Source organism: Pundamilia nyererei, unplaced genomic scaffold (genome assembly GCF_000239375.1).
Source record: "Pundamilia nyererei isolate P.nyererei 1_Seehausen unplaced genomic scaffold, PunNye1.0 scaffold00119, whole genome shotgun sequence".
Taxonomy (NCBI): Eukaryota; Metazoa; Chordata; class Actinopteri; order Cichliformes; family Cichlidae; genus Pundamilia; species Pundamilia nyererei.
The window spans coordinates 469,859-475,988 of NW_005187520.1; positions in this window are offsets into that span (position 1 = coordinate 469,859).

Genomic DNA, 6,130 nt, shown 5'->3' on the forward strand with positions numbered 1-6,130 from the left:
TTTTTAAGGACATGCTGCAAACCATGCTCAGTTGTTGGTGCAAAAATAAAAATTTATGGCTGAAAAATCGTTGCTATTTTTCATAGATCCATCTAAAGAACATATGTTTTTGTGAGAGGTTGCTAGTAATGAAGTGGATAATGGAAAAACCTAGGAGTTTTTTTTTATACTTGAATGATTCATAAACATTCTTCTAAGAATGGACAGATACAAGAACTGGACTGAAAACGAGTGCAAAAGCAGCCAGAGTCCAATGGACAACTTTTCCTTCCCACTCCTTCAGGAAGAGTGAAGAACTATTGCTCAAGGACACTTTACAAAATTACAAGAAAGTCTGGCTACTTGGAGGCAAAACATAAAGTAGTGAGGGGATGCTGTACGGTACATTAATTATTAGGAGCATCTAAGTAGTGTTCAGACACGAGCAGCCCATTCAGTTTGTTCCTTGAGCCTCCAGTCAGATGTGAAGAAAAAATACATTTTGTTTTTCTTCAGCTAAAAGGAAAAAAAAAAAGAAGATCGGATTGTGATCAGAGGTATGAACTGACAGTGGCTGGAAGAAGATCGCTGTCTCTTTTAAAACACTGAAAGACATGCAATTATGAACTCAGAGCAAAGCAACATGTGAAATACACACATCTGTTTTAATATATATGTTTAACATACACGTTATAGCTCAAAGTGCTGTACTCAACTTGCCTTATTCTCCCAAGCACTTTTTTCTATCGGTCATTCACACACATGTACTCACACTCGATGGATGCATGTTGGTACTTTAGTTCTGTCATAAAGCTTACATTTCTGTGAGCAGCTTTTGTTGGGGAGAAGTTGTGATGCTCACTCTCTCGATTAAGTCTATTGCAGATCATTTCTGGCGTGTTCTAATTGGAAAAACTAAATCCATCATAGATTTTTGCTAATTTGCATCTTTTTGACTGACTGCATTGCACCGCAAGCCTAAATCTTATTATATAATGAGCACTATCATTATTACAGAGATGTAAATGTTTATTTTCTGTGGATATTAAGTTTAGTCATTAATATTTTTGTTGTGCATGGGTTATTAATGGCAAGTATTTGACACATAAATACACACACTTTGTTAGGGAGCAAGAGTTTGGGTTGTGGTTTGTTTGTAGGAGGTAGAGGTGGGGCAGCTTGAGAGCGCAACCTCATTACATAACCAACTTGTAATTAAGTGTTTTTGGCACTTTACTAACTTGAATGCAAACAGTCTCACGATTCAGTTCACTTCAGTTTTATGTATGTAGTGCCAAATTACAACAAGAGTTTCCTCAAGGTGATAATTCAGAGAAAACTGCAACAACCCCATATGAGCAACCACTTGGCAACAGTGGGAAGGGAAACCAAAGAAACTGGCCATCTGCCTTAACTGATTCGGGGGTGAGTGGAGAGAAACAGGATAAAAGACAAACTGTAAAAAGGGAGACAACATTGGTGCAACAACATCTTGAAAGAAAAAAATAGTAAATGGGAAACCCCTCCAAAACAAAGCAAAAACAAACAAACAAACAAACAAACAAACAAACAAACAAACAAACAAACAAACAAACAAACAAACAAAAGGTTATATAAGTTTGCTTGATAAGCTTGATACCTTTTAACTGCTTCTTATACAAGCATGATGTGTGTGTGCATGACCTTCATAAAGGGAGCAGGCAGCCTTGAGAAGAACAAACTGCACTCAATGAAGGAAGCCACCTGTTGTTACAAGGATAACAACAACATCCTGGGAGGGCTGCACTCACATCGTATAACCACGCTTGCACAACACACTTTGTAACCATATATAGTAATTTCTCTTAGTTAACACAGCAACAAGCTTTATGAATATTCATGTGTGTAAACAATAAAAACAACCTGCAGGGGGGAAGCAAGTTGAAGTGGGTTGGAGACAACTGCGTCCCTCGCAGTAAGTGTAAACTTAAGCTCTGTGTGACCTTGTTCCTGAGTGAGTTTCTGTTTATCCAGCAGTATCAGGGGTGAACCTCCGACAGCTTACTTGATACAACAAATTAAACACACTCATTAAAAGGATAGAAACTGGGTCACATTTTTACATATCAAAGCAGCATCTTTACATGAATCAGTCAGTAATTCTAAAGATGAGAAAAAAGACTTTAATTCAATCTTCAACCCACTTAGGGAAGATCTTTTTTTGCTATTTACACTTATGGATGTGGTATTTGCCCATAATTATTACCACATTGTGAAGCATGGCAAGTTCCTTAGACAGAATATCATTATTGTATAAAACCTGTGTTAGAGTCATTGGGTTCATCCCATCTATTCTTACACTCATCCAGTTTACCAAATCCGGCCAGAAGTTAGTTACTCAAAAGGAAAAACAAAACAAATGATCAATACTTTCTTCATTTTGTAAACAAAATCCACATGGCTCCACCTTAAACCCAAACCCAAACTTCTTTTTAAACATTTCTGCTGCTGGGTAATATCCATTGAGGAGAGAGGTTTATAAACACACAGAGAGTGTGTTTATAAACCTCGCCAGCAGACTAGGCCTATCCGATCTTTAAGTCTGACGTCATTAGCCGTGCCTGGGTCCAAACTCTGCTGCAGCTCTCTAAGTCACTCGATCACTGCGGCATCACTGAGAGTTAAAAACTGTCTAAGTCCTTTCATCTGATATTTTTGGAAATCAGCCATATAAGATCTTCTCATATTTTGTTGAGTTCAGCTGGCTAAATCCACAAAGAGCAGCACCACAGGCCAGCTGATCACAGACACAAAATCTGTGATGAAAATTTGACACCAAAAAAACAAAACAAAAGAGAAATTATTGCGACTTTCTAAACTACTCTTTTACCATGCTATATATGGGGTATGGAACAGAGTGGAGGCATGACAAAAGAAATTTAAAGACTAGATAAGAAAACTAGGGTTACCTAATAATACAAATGCTAAACAGAAGGTTAACTTGTCATGACCCTGTGCCTTCTCGGCTGACTCTGTATGGCTACAAGTGTTTTTGTTGTGCTGCATCTCCCTCTCTCCCCTTCCGCGCACTGCGCTCTACCGGGGCGGAGTCATGACGGCTCCAGCCCCTGGCTCGGACACCTGCAAACAATCATCTCACTCACTTCTTAAGGCAGCTGCTGAGAGTGCTTCCTCGTTGGATTATTGTGTAACACTCATCAGTGTCATCACCTATCTGAGCCCTTTTTCCGAGTTTCCGTCGTGCCACTACTTACCTGCCTTTCCTCTCTGTGCCAGATCTCTCGCCAGCCTGAGGACCGCCGTTCGGTGACCTAAAGACCGGAGCCCGAGCTACCTGAGCTTCAGTGGATTGTGTATATAGCCGTTCCCTTCCCGTGCCTGTGTTCCCCCGGAGACCCTCTTCCTGTCCCCCCTCACTTGTATATACCCGCACCTGGTGTCTACGTGTAAATAAAATTGTGAACCTTAGTGACGGTCTGCCTTCGTGTCTCTCCTGAGCCTGACATAACTACCAGTGGGCTGAACCTGCTACCAGTGGAACCAGATAAAATGGGGCACCGACAGCTGAGGAGGCCGAGGACATTAAAAAGTCTCTTGACTTCATAATGGAGGCAAATTTCCACTATCAGGTTGCAGCAGAAAAGTATCATTGAAATTGTGGAGGAGGTAAAGCTCATCCGCATCCAAAATGCAGAAAAAGATAAAAAGATTGCATACCTGGAAAGTAAGGTCGCTGACCTGGAACAATACTCCAGGATAAACGACGTCAGCATCACTGGGCTCCATATTAAACCCCCGGCATACGCTCAGGCGGTGACCGCTGACAGCAATGAGGAACCTGGAGAGCTTGACATTAGCTCCACCAAACAACAGGTGGCTGCTTTCCTGCGATCCAAAGAAAATTAAAAGGATCTAATGTCTTTATCAATGAACATCTAACCAAACACAATGCTGAAATGTTGATGAAAATGAAGTTTTTGAAATTGTCAAAAAATATAAAAATCAGAAATCTTTGGATTGTAATGATATTGATATGATAGTGGTTAAACGAGTCATTGAGGCTATTATAAAACCGTTTACATACATCTGTAAGTTATCATTTCAAACTGGTCAATTTCCAGACAGAATGAAAATAGCAAAAGTTATACCTCTATACAAATCTGGCAACAAACACCATTTCACAAACTACAGGCCTGTCTCTTTACTACCTCAATTCTCAAAAATTCCTGAAAAACTGTTTAACAACCGACTGGAAAAATTTATAGATAAACATAATCTACTCACCAAGAGTCAGTACGGATTCAGATCAAGCAGATCAACATCATTGGCACTATTAGATTCAATAGAATACATCACAAAAAGCAATTTGTAGTTGGGTTATTCATAGACTTGACAAAGGCATTTGACAGTATACATCATGACATATTAATAAGAAAACTGGAACGTTATGGTGTCAGAGGGGTAGTTTTAGATCGAGTTATTTAAGTGACAGGAAGCGTTCCCATCCTAGGAACCGGGACAGGTGCAGGAACCTGCCGGACGCCAGGCAGCTCGATGTGAGAAACTGTTTCGAGTGCAAGCGTGAACTGAGGCTCGGCGGGCCTCACCCTAGGAACCAACTGCACACCGGCTGCCTATCTGATCATACTTATCTGATGGGTTTTCTTGACACTTACCTGACAGGTTAGGATTAACTTTTAAATGCAGCAAGCATTCCACAGCTGCTGCCACAGATTATTTTCAGTTCAGCCAAGTGTTAGCTTCAACTTTTAAATCCACCTGTGACAGCAGGGTGTGGTCTGTAGTTTGTGGCTCGGCTTTGTGAGGAAGAAGTGAGGCACTTGCCATGAAATTCAGTTTTGTTTGGTATTTACCTCACAGGTAAGGACTTACATTTGAATGCAGGGAGTGTCACAGTAGATAAAAAAGAAAACAACCAAACAAATATTTCTTTATGACACACATATGACACACTATGACATTTAAACAGTCAGGTGCATGACCACTGTAACTAAATCAATAATGAAAAACTATCCTGAACCCACACAACTGAAAAAAGGAGTGGCTTAAAATTGGAGCCCTAATGTCTGTAAGAAGTAAATCTGTATGAATTAACTTTTTTCTCGCTCATACACAGAGGGGAGAAGTAACAAAGTTCATTTTTTTACTGTACTTATCCAAGATTATCAGGTATACGTACTATACTTGAGTATTTTACTTATGGCTTTTCACTTTTACTGCACGGTGGCTGTGGTGTTCATAGTCAGTGTAACAGAGTAAGAGACAATTTAAATTTTAGCTGGTTATTAACTCTGAAATTATTCAATGGTATTAAGTTGAATTAGGACATTAGGGGACATGCCATATGGGCATGTAAATTGTGAGATATATTGCTATTCAGGGCAACTTAATGTTTTGTTTTGTTTTAACTTCTTTTTGCTTACTTTCAGTTTACAACATTTCTTAATGGTTTTTATATTTAATGTTCGACATTTAACAGTTAATGAACTAAAACTCATATACACATTCTGTGTATATTTGCATTTTTACAGTGCAAGAAAATTTAAACAAAAATGGACAAGTTTAATATGTGAGCAGTCTGTCTAGCTTTGAAGATAAAAATTCATTGCAAGGACAGGCTGGTAGAAGAATAAGAGCACAGCGCAAAACCTGAACATAATAAAACAGCTGAAGATAATACAGTAAGGATGAGTCAGGCAAACCACCCAGAGAAAATGGTCTGGTCAATCTGTGTTCTGCACGTGTTCAGCTGCACTCAAGTTAGTCTGGCAAAATGTATGGCTCACAAGAAGTGCTTGAAGAGCAACCCCTAACCCTACTCAAGTAAATTTAAGTAAATGTAAGTGTTTGGAAAAATTTACTTCTAAAAGTACTTTTATTGCACCATGTTCATTCACTCATGAGCTGCTGTAACATGAATCAAATGTCTGAACTGCCACCTCAGCATGCAGTCAAGTTCTACAATCTAGCTAATGACCTACTAATTGTATTCAGGTGTGTTGCAACTAGGGATGTGTATCGTTTAGGTTTTATCCGATATCAGTACCAAACCGGTACTTTTGAAACGGTGCCGGTGCTTAAACGGTGCTCGAACTGGTGCTTAAAGAATGGAGAACACAAAATTGGTCCA